This window comes from Scyliorhinus torazame, chromosome 2 (assembly GCF_047496885.1).
Source record: "Scyliorhinus torazame isolate Kashiwa2021f chromosome 2, sScyTor2.1, whole genome shotgun sequence".
NCBI classification, from domain to species: domain Eukaryota; kingdom Metazoa; phylum Chordata; class Chondrichthyes; order Carcharhiniformes; family Scyliorhinidae; genus Scyliorhinus; species Scyliorhinus torazame.
In genome coordinates, this window is record NC_092708.1 from 298953815 (window position 1) to 298973553 (window position 19739).

The following is a 19739-nucleotide window of genomic DNA, read 5'->3' on the forward strand; positions in this document are numbered from 1 at the left end:
AGATGAAAGATGATTTCCGGAGATGGGATGCGCTCCTGGTGTCTCTAGCTGGTAGAGTCCAAACGGCGAAAATGACGGTCCTCCCGAGATTCCTTTTTGTGTTTCAATGTCTCCCCATCTTCATTCCGCGGTCCTTTTTTAAGCGGGTCAATAAAGTTATAGTGGGCTTCGTATGCGGGGGCAAATCCCCGCGAGTGAGGAGGGTAATGCTGGAGCGGATCCGGGGAGTGGGAGGGCTGGCGCTGCCGAACTTTAGCAATTATTACTGGGCGGCTAACATAGCCATGATTAGGAAGTGGCTGGTGGGGAGAGGGGTCGGCATGGGTGCGTATGGAGGCGGTTTCTTGCAAGGGCACAAGTTTTGGGGCACTGGTAACTGCGCCTCTGCCGTTCCCGCCAGCACGGTACTCCACCAGCCCCGTGGTGGTGGCGGCCTTGAGAGTCTGGGGGCAATGGAGGAGACAGGTGGGGGCATCGGTCTGGTTCCCAATTTGCGCTAATCACCGGTTTGCCCCGGGGAGGATGGACAGGAGGTTCCGAATATGGCGGAGAGCGGGGATTGAGAGGGTGGAAGACTTGTTTATAGAGGGGAGCTTTCCGAGTATGAGGGCGCTGGAGGAGAAGTTTGCATTGGCGGGGGGAAACGAGGTTCGATATCTGCAGGTGCAGAACTTTCTGCGTTGACAGGTACCAACCTTCCCACTCCTGCCACTAAAGGGGATTCAGGATAGGGTGGTTTCTAGAGGATGGATAGGTGAGGGGAGCGTTTCTGACATTTATAAGGAGCTTATGGGATCAGAGGAGACATAGAGCTGAAGCAAAAGTGGGAGGAGGAGCTGGGGAGAAAGATAGAGGAGGGCCTTTGGGCGGATACGTTGAGTAGAGTCAACGCGACCGCAACTTGTGCCAGACTCAGCCTGATTCAATTCAAGGTCATGCACCGGGCTCGGAGGAGCAGATTCTTTGGGGTGGAGGATAGGTGCGCAAAATGTGCGGGAGGACCAACGAACCATGTCCACATGTTCTGGGCAGGTCCAAAGCTGAGGGGATTTTGGCAGGGGTTTGCTAACGTCATGTCCAAGGTTTTAAATACAAGGATGGCATTGAGTCCAGAGGTGAACGATTTTCAGGATGACGCAGGATCCGGGAACCCAGGAGGAGAAAGTGGCAGACGTTCTGGCCTTTGCTTTCCTGGTAACCCGGAGGCGGATATCACTAGCATGGAGGGACTCAAGGACTCCAAAGTCGGAAACCTGGCTATCGGATATGGCTGGCTTTCGCTGCCTGGAGAAAATTAAGTTCACCATGGGAGGGTCACTGTTAGGGTTCGCCCGGAGGTGACAACCATTCATCGACTTCTTCGCAGAGAATTAATCGTCAGCAGGGGGGTGGGGGGGTTGTTTATATTGCTGAAGAATAATTCACTGTGCAAATTAAAAGAGCCTGCGTGAACATAGTCAAGTCAAATCACAAAAAGGTTTAGCAAAATACCGTTAAAAGGCAGAAATGACCTTTAACAGCAATTAGGATTAATACTAGCATAGCAGAGCACAGCTGGAAGAAAGCTGCAACAGGTCCTCAGCCAGTGCCATAACATGTGGTGGCTGGTTTTTCGGATTAAAAAATCCACTAGATGGGCCAAGCTACTTGATTTGATGATTTTCTGCAGAGCTATTGGCCGTGATTCTCTGATCCCGCGCCGGGTCGGAGAATCGCCGGGGGTGGGGGGGCCGAGAATCGCGCCACACCGCTCCGACGCGGCCCGCCGACTCTCCGGCACCGCTTCTCGTGCCGCCGTGCCGGTCAGGGGCCATTGAAAGCCACCACCCCGGCAATTCTCCGCGCCTCAACGGGCCGTGTGCCCACCGAGTTCGGCCAAGTCCTGCCGTCATGGGTTACGTATGGTCCCGCGGAGTTCTGGCTGCGGGGGCCGTCCTGGTGGGGGGGAAATCTGACTCGGGGGGGGGGGGGGGCCTCCACGGTGGCCTGGCCCGCAATCGGGGCCTACCGATCGGGGGGCGAGCTAGTTCTGTGTGGGGCCTACATTCCTCTGCGCCGGGCCCCTGTGGGGCTCCGCCATATTGCCCGGGGGCCGGCGCGGAGACGGGAACCCACGCGCATGCGCGGACTCTCGCCGGCCGTGGTGCACATGTGCGGACTCGCACCGGCCGTGGCGCGCAGGTTTTAGAGTGCCGAAGCAGCAGACACCACTCCGGCGCCGTACTAGCCGCCTAGTACTGGGCCGGGAGGACTGTTGACGCCGGAGCAGCTCGTGCCACTTTTGACGCTGGCGTCAGAACTTGGCCGCGGGATTGGAGAATCCCGGCAAATCAGTTTGAAAAAACTGTGCAAATGGAGCCCAGCGAAACCATACAAACATGTGAATACAAAGAAGAAAATAGGCTGCTGTGGCGCCACCTTGAAGAAAGAAATTAAATATTTTTTGGATCACAGAAGCACATCAGGATTAAGAAAGAAATCAGAAGAAGAACAGGTGGATTGGCCATGATAAATTGCCCCTCAGTGTCCAAAATTACCCTTAGTGTTGGGTGGGGTTACTGGTTTATGGGGATAGGGTGGAGGTGTGGGCTTGAGTAGGGTGCTCTTTCCAAGAGCCGGTGCAGACTCGATGGGCCAAATGGCCTCCTTCTGCACTGTAAATTCTATGTGGTAATCCTAAACAAAATATACATGAATCCTCAGTCACAGATGGTGAGGCACTAGAAACCATTGGCAAATATTTTAAACTCGAAGTTGTGAAGAGCGCAGGCCTTAAAGGTCCAGAACACTGTAAATTCTATGATAATCCATGATTAATCAAGGCAAAAGGTTCAGCACAACATCGTGGGCCGAAGGGCCTGTTCTGTGCTGTATTTTTCTATTAAAAGAAAAGAAAAAAACATCTCCCAATAAAGCACTGGGAGTCATGAGACCCCTGGCCGAGAGAGACAATACCAAAGCAAACCACAATGTGAAAGTAATGAAGTGCACAAGCCAAACAGCAGCTGAAAGGCTTAAAAATAGAGACTTGGGGCTCGACCTGTCCACCCTCGGTTCCATCACACAATTAAAATCTCCACCCATCATCAATTGGTGCGCATCTAGGTCCGGGATCTTTCCCGCATCATCCCAATTTAGTGCACACACTATCACTTGTCTATCACCCAGGTCCTACACTTTCTTGGCCCCCACAAACCCGTCCTGTTGTTCAAAAAAATGGCCACCCCATGACTTTGAGTCAAACCACGAGGGAAATACTTGTCCCAGTGATCCCTTTGTAACCTAACCTGATCCTTCACCCAAAGGTGCATCTCCTGTAAAACGTCAAACTCCTCAGGTGTGCAAAAACCCGAGTCCTCTTAATTGGCCCGTTTAACCCATGGACATTCCGCGTTACAATTCTAATCAGAGGCTTATGCCTCCACTCCCCTCTTCTGTTCACCATCATCCTCCTCCGGCTCTGCCTCCTCTAATACCACCCTAAAACGGGCCCATCCATGAAGATCCCCCTCTCCACCCATGTTCACACTCACTCTCCAACTCTGCCACGGCACAATCCCCCCCCCCACCGCCCCAACCAGCAACCGACCTGGCCACCTCACTTCCATTCACCAGGATTACCGGCTCCCCCTACACACACGCCCCTTTGCCCCTTCATAGCCTGTGCAAATGGCCCCCCTGCCCATCTCAGCCAGCAACCCCACCCAGTGGGCCCCACCATACCCACCCCTTACCCGTAAGGAAAAAACACCTAAAATCGCCCCCTCCAAAAAGAAAAACACCACAAACGGCACAATAGCCATAACATCCAACCTTTGCAGATGTAACTCTTCCATCTCACACAACTTTCAGTTCTCCCCCACTTTATGGTCCCTTATAAAGTCATTGGCATCGTTAGGCGTTTCAAAATAATACTCCCGGCCTTCAAATGTGATCCACAGTTTTGCCGGGTACAGCACCCCAAACTGAATATTCCTTTGGTACAACACCGCCTTGGCCCTGTTGAATTTAGCATGCCTCCTCGCTGGCTCCACACCAATGTCCTGGTAAAATCAGACAAGGTTCCCCTCCCATTCACAGTCTCGCTTCTCCCTGGCCCAACATAGGATCTTCTCCTTTTCCACAAATCATCACACAATCACCACTTGCGACGGCTCCCCCGCCCTCGGCTTCTGCTTGGCCCTGTCCACTGAGGCCTTATCCAGCCCCCTCTCCACCACCATCCCGGCCAGCATCCTCGACACACATTTTGTGGCACTCGTTTCTTCCACAGCCACTGGCAGACCCACAATTCGCATGTTCTGCCACCTGCACCTGTTCGCCTGCTCCCAGATTTTCACTCTTAACGACTTGCATAACGTCCCCCAGGATTCCTACCTCCACCTCCAGGGACACAAGCCAATCGCTCTAGTCGGACACCACCTTCTCCACCTCAGGTATCATAGCCCCTTGCACCCCAACGCACTTCTCTACATGGTTCATCGATCCTAGCAGAACTGCTGCTGCTCGCTCAATGACCTTCGAGCAGTCGCCATGCATCTCCTCTTGCTGGCAAAATTCATCTTTTTTTAAAAACAAATTAGAGTACCCAATTCATTTTTTCCAATTAAGGGGCAATTTAGCATAACCAAACCATCTACCTGCACATCTTTTGTTGATGAAACCCAAGCAAACATGGGGAGAATGTGCAAACTCCATATGATCCAGAGCCAGGATCGAACCTGGGACCTCAGCACTGTAAGGCAGCAGTGCTAACCACTGCACCACTGTGCTGCCCTGCCAAATTCATCTTTGAAGGCCATCTACTGCTCCCGTTGGGGCTTTCCCACTGGCGATGACCCTTCCCCCTCCGCCATTCTTGCAATTTGCTGCTGCGTCACAGGTCCCCTCCAATTCCTTAGGCAGCAATTTAACTGTTTTTTGCCAGGTCTGGTAGCCAGTAGACATGCCAATCTTAGGGAGAACCGCTCCCTTTACACCTTCTGCACCCGGAGCTACCCCACTAATGGGTCACGCATTTGAGCCGGATCTACCACTAACTCCATGGCCAGCATCGGAAGCGCCCAGGTCCCCTATTGTTTGTCATTCATATAAATGACATGGATGACTATGTGGGGTGTAGGATTAGTAAGTTTACAGTTGACTCAAAGATTGGCCGGGTGGTTAACAGTGAGGTTGAGTGTGTTAGATTACAGGAGGATATCGACGGGATGCGGGATGGTCAAATGGGCAGAAAAGTGGCAGATGGAATTTAACCTAAAAAGTGTGAGGTGTTACACTTCAGGAGTATTTTGATAAGGAAGTATTCAATGAATGGCCTGACACTAGGACGTTCCGAGAAACTTTATCCATAGATCTCTGAAGGCAGAAGGGCAGGTTAAGGTGAAAAAGGCATATGGAACACCCGCCTTTATCAATCGAGGCATAGATTACAAAAGCAGGGAGATCATGTTGGAGTTGTACAGAACTTTGGTGACGCCACAGCTGGAGTACTGTGTGCAATTCTGGTTGTCATATTATAAGAAGGATGCAATGGCACTTGAGGATGTGCAGAGGCGGACTTCCGGTGACGACGGGCAGGAGGCGGCCACACAATGGAGGGCTCCCATTCGGCAACGGCATTTTCGGGGCTTTAAGCCCGGTCCCAGGGTCCACAGAGGCGGCAGAAGCAGGGAGAAGGCACGGAGGAGACACAGTGAAGACACAGGAGGAAAAAAACAAAGAAAACTGTCGAGGGTGAGCAAGAAAACGGCCGGAAAAAAAACAGCTGAAGGTCCGTCGGGGAGTGGAAAGGTCACCGCGGGGTCACCAAGGAAAATGGAGGCTGGAGCACCAGGGAAGGCCGCACTGCTTACGGCTGAAGAAATAACTACGGTGATGGCTGCGGAATTTGAAAAGCAGTTGGCGCAGATTGCAAAATGCATGGAGACGGTGAGGAAGGAGATGAGGGAGGTTTTGAGTGCGCTGGTGGAGGAGGCGGTTTCCCCGGTGAGGACGGAGGTGGCGAGCGCAGTGGCAGAGTTGCAAGAGCAAGGGGAGGCGCTGAAGGAAGTGGAGGAGACGTTATTTCAGCACGGTGATCAACTTGCCTCGATGGGGAAAGAGATGCGGAAGGTGATGGACACTAACAATGATCTGCGAGGAAAAATGGAAGACCTGGAAAATAGATCCAGGCGACAGAATTTGAGGATTGTGGGGCTACCCGAAGGAGTTGAAGGACCGAAGCCGACTGAGTATTTTGCCGCAATGCTGGCAAAACTATTGGGGGAGGGGGAGGATCCCTCCCGATATGAACTGGATCAGGCTCATCGGTCGTGGAGGCCTGTACCAAAGGCGAGTGAGCCGCCAAGGGCAGTGACTCTGTGCTTCCGTAGGTACAGTGTGAAGGAGAAGGTCCTGAGCTGGGCCAAGCAGAAGCGGGAGGTGCAGTGGGCTGGAGCTGGTATACGTGTATACCAGGACTTTACGGTGGAGCTGGCAAGGAGGCGGGCTGCCTTCAACCGGGTGAAGAGGGCAATGTACATTAGCAAGATGCGGTGCGGCATTGTATATCCAGCGAAGCTGAGGGTGACTTACAAGCTCAGGGACTTTTATTTTGGAACGGCGGAAGCAGCGGAGGAGTTTGCGAAAGCAAAAGGACTGTGGCAGAACTGCCAAATTGAGGAATGGCCATGTGCCGATGTAACCTCACGACTGTATTTTCTTCTTTTTTGTATCACTGCGCGCAGGTGTAGAGACTAAAGGAGCCAATGTGGTATATATTTGGACAAGGGAAGGGACTTTCACTCGAAATGAGGGTTCTTTGGGGTGTAGGTGGATATGCGGGGTTTGTGTGCTAAAAGGGGATCTTTGAGCTTTCCGAGGGCCGGGCAAGTGGGAAAGGGACCCGGGCGGGCCCTCCACGCTGGCCGGTTTAAGCCGGCCAGTGAACGGGAGTGAGGTGGGGGGAGGGGCTGCAGCCATCGGAGCCTGGCAAAACAGGGTCCGAGTGGTCTAGCCGGGGTGGAAAGTTGGGGGGAAGGAACCGAGGTTGGGAGGAGGAGTTTTACAAGAGGCAGTGGACAGGAGGAGCTGGAGACCGGGGCCGGGGGGGGGAGCTGTGTAAGATTAAGGGTGACTACGGGTAATCCCGGATTCCTTTTTGTCATTTGTTTATGTAAACATGCGGGTTGAGGTTTGGGGGTTGGTGGGTAGATGGGATTGTTGTTATTATGGGGACTGACATATCTTGCTGATTATTGTTTATTGTTGATGGATGTAAATGTGGGAGAAAATGTGAAAAATGAGAATTTTTTTTTAAAATTGAAAGAGGATTTGCAGAGGCAATTCAACAGAATGTTGCCAAGTTATAAAGAGAGGTTGGATAGACTTGGGTTGTTTTCACTGGAGATGAGAAGACTGAGGAACGACCTGATCAAGGTTTAAAAAATTATGAGGGGCATGGACAGGGTGGATAAGGTGCAGCTGTTCCCCTTAGTTGGAGGGTCAGTTACGAGGGGACACAAGTTCAAGGTGAGGGGCAGGAGGTTTAGGGGGGATTTAAGGGGAAAACGTTTTACCGAGAGGGTGGTGACAGTCTGGGAAGCACTGATTGGGAGGGTGGTAGAGGCAGGTTACCTCAGACCCTTTAAAAAGCACCTGGATGAGCACTTGGTGCATCATTACGTTCAAGGCTATGAGCCAAGTGCTGGCATTAGGTAGGCAGGTAAAGTATCTTTCATGCCTCGGTGCAGACTCGATGGGCTGAAGGGCCTCTTCTGCAGTGTATTATTCTGTGATTCACACGAAAATGGACGTGCCGCAGAGTCTGGAAGGATCCAACATAGAAGCAACAGCCACACAGGGTATGGCTTAGAGGTGTATATATTGTTATGGGTTACCAATATATGTTTATGTTGAACCATACAAGTCTCCAGGCCGCTTAGTGAGGCACCAAACAACCTTACAACAAATCTATAACACTATTCTTTGCTCATTGATTTCATACGTTGTTTGAAAACAATTAGATTAGGCACATTCCTTATAGCCTACCCCTAATAAATTAATGACAATTTGCAACAGACGAGAAATGATATATGTTGCGTGTCCTAATAAACCATATTTAGCATTGCTGTAGCGACCAGGATGTTATGGATCTCCGGTATGACTGTTTATTTAGTAAATCGTGCTTTGCTTTATCTTGGACGTTACCAGTGAGACAGGATTAATGACCCGCCCGGCGTTACGGACAGTGGAGCAACCAGACAGACAGTGAAAGCACAGAGTTCTTCCCAAACAAGCTCGCTTGCTCATTTACTTACTTACTTTTCGCAGACCGGAAGTTTTAATGCTTGGACCGCCAACTTTGTACTTGCAGCAACAGCTGCTCACCAGCACCTCGGCTGCAGCCCCACTCGCTCGCGCTTCCAGCCGGCACTTTCCAACCGACCCGCGTTCGAATCGAGCGACTTGTCACAGCGCTTCCGGGTCACCGCGCTTCCGGGTCACCTGCCGGCCGGCCGCCCCTCGGGAACAATCGTGCAGCGATCTCGCGGGGTGGTCACCGCCGCTGGCTCATCAGAGTCGGTCATGTCCATCAGCGCAGTTTGGAGATCGACTGCCCGGGATGGATGAGAAATGCCATGCCAGGGCTCTCCCCCACATCATCATCATTTCTTGCCTTTGGCCTCCCGTCGCTGTGCTCGCCTCGGGATTTAATTTCTTTGGGAAAAGGACGACTCTGGGGGCACACATGGCGGCGCCCTGCTGCGACGGCGGCAAACGTTTGCAGACAAGCTGCGGGATTGAACGCTTGGAGGAACGCATGAGTAGGAAAGCCTGATTCTGGGAATCAAATGAAAACCGAAATGCTGGATAAACTCAGCAGGTCAGGTAGCACCTGTGGAGCGAGAAACCGATTGAACGGGCGCGATTTAATCCATTCGTTTTCAGGGCGGGATTTACCGACCAACCCGCCGCGTGTTTTTCAGTGGCCGAGGCGACCCGGCAACTATATTTACTGGCCCGCCGTTGTCAACCGGGACCCCCCTCCCCCCCCCCCCCCCCCCCAATATCCTGCAAAGTTAACCCCAGGCAGCACGCAGCCATGCCACCGCGTAGACCAACACTGCAATTTCGGCTGCTGAACTAGCCGGGCTCATCGGTGTGGTCAAGTCCAGGAAGGTTAAATCCCCTGTTTCCCCCAAGGGGGTTGGAGGGTCAGCCACAGATCAGTCAGTGCTGCCTGGGAGGCGGTGGCTGCAGCTGCCAGCGCGAGGAGTGTGACCAGTGCCGCAAGAAGATCGACAATCTCCGCTGAGCCGCACAGGAGGGTTGGCACTGGTCCTGCCTGCCAGCCCTGGATGCTGCCCACCAGCACAATACTGTGAGGTGCCCCTGCACACTACTGCGCCTATCAGTACACACCATGACCAGAAGTGGTGTACATGCTTGTCTGCCGCCATACCACCCCCACATTGCATGAAGCATTCGACTTGCAATGCTCCCCACTGTGTCCCCGCAGGAGAAGTTGGTAACCAAGACAGGCGGCAGGTCACCCCCTACGATTGTTCTTAGTTCTTTAGGGTTTTGGCCAAGGTTGGTATCATGACCAGTACAGGGTTGGAGGGCCGAAGGGCCTGTTCCTGGGCTATATTGTTCTTTGCTCTTCTATGTTCTTTGAGCATGGTGTCCTTCTGTCTCTGAGCACATGTCCATTTCCCCACAAGATCTCCCACTGGTGGCACTGGCCCATATGTGGTGCCCCTGCCACCCCTCTCTCTCCCCCCCCCCAAGGGAGGAGAGTTCCAAGGATGCCACCATCGATGCGTCACAGCTGTCATCCCCACTCTCCACCAGTGTTGAGACACACACCTCGGTGGACGAAAGTAGTAGACAGGCTTCTGGGGCACAGTATCGTGAGCACCACACAGTTACAGATGCACATCAGGTGGTGGCAGGAATATCCAGGTGAGACAGCAGCCGAGGGTCAGCTGGATGCTAGGGCCCAGCTGAGTCCCTGTCAGATGCTGAGCCTCTGGACCAGGCAATCCAGGCGTTGATTCAGTCGATAGGGTTTGGCCATGAAATTCAGAGAGATGTCAACGACACTCCAATGGGTCCTTAGTGGATAGGAGTCGCAAAGGCTGAGTGTGCAGGAGATAGAGCCGGAAATACATGGCACCAAGGCCAACACTGCTAGAGTGGTGACCGCAGTGGAAAACAATGTCAGCAGCCAAAGTAGTGGTGTCCAAGGTGTAGCTCTGTCAGTGACGTCCATGGCTGAGCACCGCGACACCACCAAGTCAGCAGGGGCCCTCCAGAGGACACCTGCCAAGGTCATCAAAGGCCACAGGATGTGGTAAGCAGCAGGCTGCCTCCACCTCTGATGTCTCTCCTGGGGACACACCTAGTTGTAGCGGTAAAGCACAGAGAGCTAAGCACATCAAGGATCACTGGGAGGAGGGGCAGGACCGTCGGAAGCTAGGGACAGTTGGGGTCACTCTTGTACTTGTACACCATTAAAACACGTTGCACCCAAAACATATGAAGCCTCTATCTTGTTATTCCACACTGGGACAGCCTGCACCCTCGCTCTCTTCCCCCAGGAGCTCTCCGCGCTTCCTAGGCGCAAGCCCCACCCCCAAGGCATACCACATGCAGGTGATGGGTGTGAGCACGCATTCAGCAGACAGACAGGAGTCAGACACAGGAATAGATTGAGGAGCGCCACAGCTCAGCTCATCCTCCTACCTTATATATTGACCCGCTGACAGTGCCGACATAGGCCCATCACCCGAGAGTGATGTATCACAGACCCTGGAAGGGTGGAACAGGGCGATTTGTGCAGGAACGGGGTAAAGGAGGCAGAGTGGGTAATGGTGTGGGATGGGGCGGAGGGGCCATGTCCTTTGAGGAGCAGGCGAGGATGAGGGCCTCCGTACAAGTAGGACCCTTGCCGCCGACTGACCTTCATCCTCCAGCTGCTCCCACGGGTTCTCCCCGGGCTGGTCTTCCAGCCCTTCCTAGTCTGGCTCCTCCTCCTTGGAGGTGGCAACATGTTCCTCCACATCCATCACCTCGCCCCACTGCTGTACCAGGTGGTGGAGGACATAGCAGACCACCACAAAGTGCGCGACCTTCCGGGTGGTGTACTACAGTGCACCACCAGAGCGGTCAAGGCATCGGAACTGCATTTTCAACAGTTCGATGCACCGCTCAATGACAGCCCTAATGTTATATCTGTAAGGAATTGGAGAGGGTGACAATCAGCTATGGCTTCCACCCCGGACCTGTGTTTTCCCCCACACCTCCCCCGCCCTCACATCCCATGACTCCCTCGTGGTACCATCCAACACGCCCTCCACATACACCCCTGGACGCAGCAGGGATCCCTGGGAAATGGACCCCGGACCTGTCATGATATTCATATTGTAGCCATGTAAAATGGCTGACTCCCGATTAGAATAGCCAAACCCCGATTTAAAATGGCGAACGGAAGAGGCTGATGGGAAAATCAGCCAACAGGACTCAGACAGCTGCAGGTAAAACAGTGTATTCGCCTCTGGAGAAGCCAGACCAAACCGATACCTGCAGCCATCAACATGACAACACCCCAGCCATCTGCATATTAATCAGCAATCCCCGGGAACAATTGATACAAAATAGACACACAAAGCAGACCCAGACCTTTCGGCGCCAGCAGGAGCTGACACAAGGAGAGGTAAACGACCACCCCTCGATCAAGGAATCGCTCCAGTATTGGAGAATATCGAACCAAGTGATTGGGACCAAGTCCAATCACTTGGAACCAGGTACAAGGTCCGCCCCGAGAGGCGGGAAGCCCTTGGGGACTATAAGAATAGGGGCCAAGTTCAAATCGACCTTTCTTCTCTCTGCACCCTTCGAGACCCTTCTGCAAGAGAACGTAAGTTTTACTCCAACGATCGCTACCTGATAGGCACTCCTGACTATCGACTTGTACCAGCTTTTGAATCCTGCAGGCTCCGAACCCATTTGAAAGGCCGTTCGTTTCCCTGACTTGGTGGGCCATTTCCAAAGTTAAGTATTGGCCTGTTAGTTGTAGGAAGTAGCTTAGAAGTAGAATTAATGTATAAGTATTGATTGCTGTATATAATAAATGAGCGTTGATTTAACTCTTACTAAGCGGTGTGTTGGATTATTAATCATTACTCGGACTTGAACCAGGTGGCGGTATCAGAAAGATACCTGGCGACTCGAGCAAAGGTGACAGAATTAGAGCAATTAAACTAAGGCTAAAACGAGCAACAATATAAACATATGGTGCAAACACACACACTGATGGACAGATCAACGGACCAATCAACACACACGCAACATCACAGCCAATCACCAGTGAGAGCACACGCACTATAAAACGGGGAACACCACAGTTCCCGCTCATTCCAGAAGGAGATAGCTCAGAGCTCACAGCGTGCCACTCAGACATACACCATGTGCTGATGTTGAATCCCAAATTTCTTTATCCGTCAGTCTGGCCTCAATAAAAGTCGAGATGGATTTGCAGGTATAACATTAGTTATTTTATTCAGCTTGCAAGCTACCTAGTCCACAGTGATACAGATAACATGTTGCTCTCTGCAGCCCCGGGAACTAAGTGAATGTCCCAGACAAAGAGATCAGTACTGATACATTCAAATGGCATCAAGTTTCACATACTCGACACCCATAGGTCATCCTATGTCCCTCCTGACTTGTTTGATCTATTCTGATTGGCTCACTTCCAATCCCTTTCTCCGGCCCCTATCAATTCAGCATCACTCTCATAGACACACCTCTTCCTGCTTTTTTCCATGCGGTCTAAAATCCTTTGTCTCTACTTGCCAGAATCAAAGTGGCTTATTTCTACATTACATTAACTAATATCTCTAAAGTAACTATTTTATATCACATTCGTCACTGAGTGCCTCTCTAAAATAGTGTTAGGGCTAGGTCCACAGGTTAACGGGTAAAGTACGAACCACAGCCATGAGTTAACAGATGTTGTTATCAAGAGTAATAAAACAGAGTTGTACCATCGACAATCGTGTTGGTTCGTTTGTATAGTGGAACATCCAACGCGACAGGACCCTGTACCCCAGACACCCGCTGGAAATGTTTTTTGGGCCAGGTGCTGGTTCCTTCCCCAATCCACACACGCACCCTCTATCGTGGGGATGTTCCCAGTGCTGTGGCCCAGCTTTTGGGTGTGATAATGTTGGCTGCTGTCTCTCTGGTGCAGATGTCTCCAGTGTCCAGGCAAAGTGTCCAGGCCTCACAGATTGGGATGCGAGGCAGTAAGAGCTCCCTGCGACTTGGCATGTGCACCCATGGAAATCCACTTGGGAGTTGTGAAGTGCTTACATTACTAGAATTCCTCATCAGCATTAATTAGCCTTCAGCTGTGGGGCCAGTGGCCACCATCGCCAATGGGAGCTAAAGTGATTTTCACCATATTACCATGGACGGGGCTGTTCAGTGGGACAGACGGGCAGCAGCTGGAGCTGCCCATTATGGTTATAAACAAATTGGGGTGGCATGCCGGGCCCGCGGGTGCTGGAATATCCACTGGGATGAGGGGGGGGCGGGGTATGCTAAGGTTTGGGTAGGTGATGGATAGCGTAGGGGGGAATGGGGTGAAGTTGCCCGGCGGAGTTCTGTGCGGTGGTTCGCGGCGGAGTTGGCATCGCATTTGCTGGGGGGTTTGATGGGCGAAGCTGCTGGGGGCACTGGCCCAGGCATAGATTGCGCTGGTCCTGGGGAGTGGGGGGGCCCTGTTGGAGTCTGCACACACGTGTCACTGTTGAGTGCGGATGTGGGGCTGTTGGCTCGGTTGGTGGTGGGGAGGCTGCATTCCGGGCATGGTTGCGGAGGACCAAATGGCAGCTTTCCAGTAACATAATGCTGTTATTAAAAGTGATCATGATCCCATTGAAGGGACAGGTACATAGAACATACAAAATACAGCACAGAACACGCCCTTCGGCCCACGATGTTGTGCCGAACCTTTGTCCTAGATTAATCATAGATTATCATTGAATTTACAGTGCAGAAGGAGGCCACCCGGCCCCCCGAGTCTGCACCGGCCCCTGGAAAGAGCACCCCACCCAAACTCAACACCTCCACCCAACACCAAGGGCAATTTTGGACACTAAAGGCAATTTATCATGGCCAATCCACCAACCCTGCACATCTTTGGACTGTGGGAGGAAACCGGAGCACCCGGAGGAAACCCACGCAGACACCGGGAGGACGTGCAGACTCCGCACAGACAGCGACCCAAGCCGGAATCGAACCTGGGACCCTGGAGCTGTGAAGCAATTGTGCTATCCACAATGCTACCGTGCTGCCCTGAGAGGTTTGCTGTCTTCTTGGGCTGTAAGCTGAATGATGGAAAGATTGAGTTTTTTTCGGTGAGTGCGGCGGGTCAGGGAGCCAATCTTGGGGTATTGCCATTTGGGGTTGCCAGGGACAGGTTTAGCTATTTGGGGGTTTAGGTGACGAGGGAGTGGGTGACGATGCACAAATGGAACCTGACCAAGTTGGTGGAGGTGGTCAGGGAGAACTTTAGGAGTTGACATACTTTGCACCTGACATTGGCGGGAAGGACCCAGGTGGTAAAAATGAACGTTCTGCTAAGGTTTCTGTTTGTATTCCAGTCCCTCCCAATCTTCATTCCGAAGGCCTTTTTCCTGAAACTGGATGGAGTGATTTTGGAGTTCATGTGGGTGGGTAAAATACCTAGGGTTAAGAGGGCCCTGTTACAGAGGCAGAAAGGGAGGTTAGCGTTAACGAATCTGTTGCACTACTACTGGGCAGCGAATGCGGAGAAGGTGAGGCAGTGATGGGAAGGAGAGGGGTGAGAGTGAGTTAGGATGGAGGAGGAGTCTGTTGGTGGTCCAGCTTGGGGGCCATGATAGCAGCGGGACGTCCGCTGGTGCCGAGGAGGTATACGGTAAGCCCAGTGGTACAGTCCACGATTAAGGTATGTCACCAGTTGAGGAGGTACTTCAGGATGATGGGGAGATCAGTGCTAACACCACTATGTGGGAATCATGGGTTTAAGCCGGGGGAGACGGGTGGCATGTATAGGAAGTGGAGAGAGGTGGGGCTGGTGAGGGCGAGGGATTGAAATCTGGAGGAGAGGTTTGCAAGTCTGGAAAAGCTGTGGGAGAGGGTGGAGTTGCTGAAGTGAAGCGAGTTCAGGTGTATGCATTAATACTGCATTTGCATCAGTTAATTACCAGGTAAACCAAACAGGAGCATGGTTTGGAGCTATCCTGACCATAGGCTTTAATTTTCGATCTTAGTTTGACAATTTTTTTAAAATCCAGGAGATAGCGGCAATATATATTAAACTCCTAAATCACAAATTATAGCATAAAACGATAAATTGATATATTAAGCTGAGTGAACAAAAACAAATAATTGTCGGGTTAGCCCTTTTACTCACTTTTTTTTCCAATTATGGGGCAATTTTACCGTGGCCAATCCACCAATCCTGCACATCTTTGGGTTGTGAGGATGAAACCCACGCAAACACAGGAAGAATGTGCAAACTCCACACGGACAGTAATCCAGAGCGGGATCGAACCTGGCACCTCGGCACTGTGAGGCAGCAGTTCTAATCACTGCACCACCATGCTGCCCCAGGTGGTGAGGATTAAGGAGAAATGGGAGGAGGAGCTGCGGGGGATGGGTTTGGAGATAGGATGGGGAGTGTAGAGTGACACGATGCACAGGGTGAATTCAACCTCATGTGCAAGGATGAGGTTGATTCAGTTTAAGGTGGTTCATAGGGTTCTATGACTCGGGCGAGGATGAGTGGGTTCTTCCAGGAGGTGGCAGACAAGTGTGGGCGATGACCAGCAAATCACGTACATATGTTCTGGGGCTGTGAGAAGTTGGAGAGATACTGGGAGGGGGTGTTTGGGACATTATCAAAAATTGTGGGGTTGCGGCTGGGCCGCACCCTATAGTGGCAATTTTTGGGGTGTCGGAAATGCCAGAACTAATGGAAGGAAGGAAAGCTGACGTTGTGGCCTTCGCCTCTCTTGTTACCCGGCGAAAGATTTTGTTGGAATGGCATTCGACAACACCACTGGGGGTGGCGGCCTGACTCGGATCCTGTACGACTTTCTCCGGCTGGAAAAGATCAAGTTCGAATTGAGGGGGTCAGCGGAGGGCATTGAGATACGGTGGGGACTGATCATTTTTTAAACATGTATTTTATGAGAAACATGTACCAAAACAGGTTACAACACAACACCCCGGAAACATACATCCCAGCAATCAACTACACAGTCTCTACAAATTTTTCCCCCTTTTTCAACACCCTAACCCTAAACCCCCGCAACGAACAGCCCCTCAAACGCATTCACAAACATCCCCCACCTTTTCTCAAACCCCTCTGCAGAGCCCCTTAACTCATGTTTTATTTTCTCCAAACGCAGGAAGCCGTACAGGTCACCCAACCAAGCTGCTACCCCTGGTGGCGATGCCGACCGCCACTCCAGCAAAATTTGCTGCCATGAAGTCAGAGGCGAAGGCCATGACATCGGCCTTCCTCCTCTCCATGAGCTCTGGCTTCTCTGAAACCCCAAATATCGCCACCAAATGGTCCGGGTCCTCCACCTCTCCCATTATCGTGGCTAAGACCACGAACACTCCCGCTCAGAATCTTGCCCAATTTTCGCAACCCCACAACATGTGCGTGTGATTCGCTGGCCCCCGCCCACACCTCTCACACTCATCTGCTACCCCCTGAAAGAACCCACTCTTCTCGCCCAGGTCATATGCACCCTGAGCACCACCTTAAACTGTATCAGACTCATCCCTCCACAGGAGGAGGTCCTGTTTACCCTACGCAGTGCCTCACTCCATACTCCCCAATTTATCTCCCCTTCCCATTTCTCCTTGATCTTCACCACCCACTCGCCTCCCTGCCCCACCAGCCACTTGTATATATCCCCAATTCTTCTCCCCCCACCCCCGGCTCAAACCCATGATTCTCGCACAGCGGTATGAACACCGACATCCCTTCCACCCTAAAATGCCCCCTCAACTGATTCCATATCTTCACCATGGACTGCACCACAGGTCTCCCTGAATACCTACTCAGAGCCATTGGCAACGCTGCTGTCACCATAGCCCTCAAACTGGAACCCTTTACAAGATTCCTTCCCCATCCTAACCCACTCTAACCCTTTCTCCTTCCCACCATCGCCGCACCTTATCCACATTCGTCACCCAATAATAATGAAGCAGTTTTGGCAATGCCAACTGCCTCTGCCTCTGTCGCAGGGTCCTCCCGACCCTCGGCACCTTTCCTGCCCATACAAAGTCTGAAATAATCGTGTCCAATTTCCAAAAAATGGCCTTTGGTATGAAGATCAGGAAAGCCTGAAAGATAAACAAGAACCTCGGCAGAATATTAATTTTCACCACTTGGACCCTCCCCGTCAATGCCAACTGCAGTGTGTCCCACCTCTTAAGATCTTCCCTCGCTTCCTCCACCAGCTTCGTTAAGTTCCACTTATGAAGCCCTGTCCATTCCCTCGCTACCTGAATCCCCAAGTACCTAAATCTATCCCTCGCTACCGTAAATGGCATCCCCCATAAATTTGCCCGCCGTCCCAGCTCCTTCACGAGAAAAACCACACTTTTCCATCCATCAGTTTATGCCCCGAGAACCCTCCAATTCTCCCCAGCAGGCCCATAATCCTCCCCATACTCTCCAGCAGATCTGAAACATACAGCAACAGGTCATCGGCATAGAGAGACACCAAATGCTCCCTCTGTCCTCCTAATCCCCTGCCACTCAGTCGACCCTCTGAGAGCCATCGCCAACGGCTCTGTGGCCAGCGCAAACAGTAAAGGCACCCCTGCCTCATACCCCTGTGTAAGTCAAAGCTCCGCAAACTCATATTATTCGTCCTCACACTCGCCTTTGGAGCCACCTACAGCAACTGCGCCCATGCCACAAATCTCTGCCCAAACCCTAACCTTCCCAAAACCTCGAACAAGTACCACCACTCCACCCGATCAAATGCCTTCTCCATGTCCATGGACACCACCAGCAGAGCCGCCGACAGATTCTTCACTACATTCAACAACCGTCTTATATTACTCAGGGCTGCCTGCCCTTTACGAAGCCTGTTTTACCTTCTGCAACCACCCCAGCAGGACACAATCCTCCCTCCACCCCGCCAACAGCTTAGCCAATACTTTCACATCTGTGTTCTTTTTTGTTTACTTCATCAGAGTTACAAAGCCAGAGCTCAGAGTGTGGACAGCTCCTTGCCTGCTCAAAAAAACAATTCAAATTTAATCCAATTCATGATCCCCACAAGAGAGACATACCAGATCCAGGCATTACACCTGACCTCACGCTCATCTTAGCCAAAAGGCCAAGAAGCAATACATCCGTGTTCAATAGTGATATTCCATCGCAAATTCATTATAAAATTTCACCGGGTACCCATCCGACTCTGGGGCCTTCCCGACTTCATACCCCTGATACTATCCAGCACCTCCCTCAGACCCAGGGGCTCTTCCAATGCCTGCCTCTTTGCTTCCTCCACCTGGGGAAATTTCAGCTCATCCAGAAACCGCTGCATCTCCCCTCCTCTTCCCTTGGGTCTGCCCCATACAGTCCCTGGTAGTATTCCCTAAACGCCTTGTTTATCTTCCCCAGCTCCGACACCACATCTCCAGCCCGAGTCCGTATCTACAATACATCCCTGGACGCGGCCTGCCTCTCCAGCTGGTGCGCCAGCATGCGGCTCGCCTTCTCCCCATACTCATATTGCACCCCTCTTGCCCTACGCAGTTGCCCTACCACCCTACCCGTTGTCACCCTGTCAAATTGCCCCTGCAACTTTTTCCTCCTCGCCAATCCTTCCACGGTGGGCACCCTCGAATATTCCATTATCACCTCCACTGTCTCGCTCACTAGACAGTCATCTTCCTCACTCCTTTTCCTATCCACACGAGCCTTAAACAAAATAATTTCCCCCCGGACCACTGCCTTCAGTGCTTCCCAAAAAATAGCTGCCAACACCTCCCCATTCAGATTCAACTCCACATACTCCTTAAATCGCCGCCCGCACCTCATCACAAGAACCTCCATCTTCCAACAACCCCGAGTCAAACCACCACCCTGGCCTCTGCTCTCACCCCGATCTAAACCGAATCTCCAGCCAGTGGGGCACATGGACCGAGATAACTATCCCCATTTACTCTGCCCCCTCCACCCCAACCAAAATCTCCCGACTCGCGACAAAGTAATCAATCCTCGAATACACCTCGTCGTGTGAAAAGAAGGAACACTCCCTTCCCCCCGGGTTCTGAAAGTGCCATGGATCCACCATACCCATCCTCTCCATAAACCCCCCAACCCCCACCCCCCAGCTCCCTTGCCATTTGTACCATACCTATCGCCCTGGGGCTCGACCTATCCATCCTAGGCTCTCGGACACAGTTAAAATCTCCTCCCATGATCAACTGGTGCATGGCCAAATCTGGGATCATTGCAAGCAACCCCCTAATAAAATCCACATCATCCCAATTTGGGACATACACATTTATCAGAACCAGCGGCTCCCCTTCCAATACCTCTCTCACAATGACATATCTCCCACCCGGATCCCTCACCTCCTTCGCACTCACAAATCCCATTTATTTTGTTCATTAAAATCGCCACTCCACTCGATTTCGAATCAAACCCTGAGTGGAAAACC

At 52.0% G+C, this 19739-nt stretch overlaps 1 protein-coding gene across 6 annotated transcripts in view; it reads right to left on the reverse strand.

Moving 5' to 3' along the window:
• The window catches only part of mipol1 (mirror-image polydactyly 1), a 654701-nt gene extending 646236 nt beyond the window's left edge, over window positions 1-8465 (reverse strand). For 3 of the 6 annotated variants that reach the window (XM_072488851.1, XM_072488861.1, XM_072488810.1), the window contains exon 1: window positions 8305-8465. The gene's annotated coding sequence lies outside the window, so the exon portion shown is untranslated. Of the gene's footprint in view, window positions 1-8300 lie in introns of all 6 variants that reach the window. The other 3 variants (XM_072488826.1, XM_072488837.1, XM_072488818.1) reach the window with 2 other exon arrangements.
• Between the last annotated feature and the right edge of the window lie 11274 nt (window positions 8466-19739).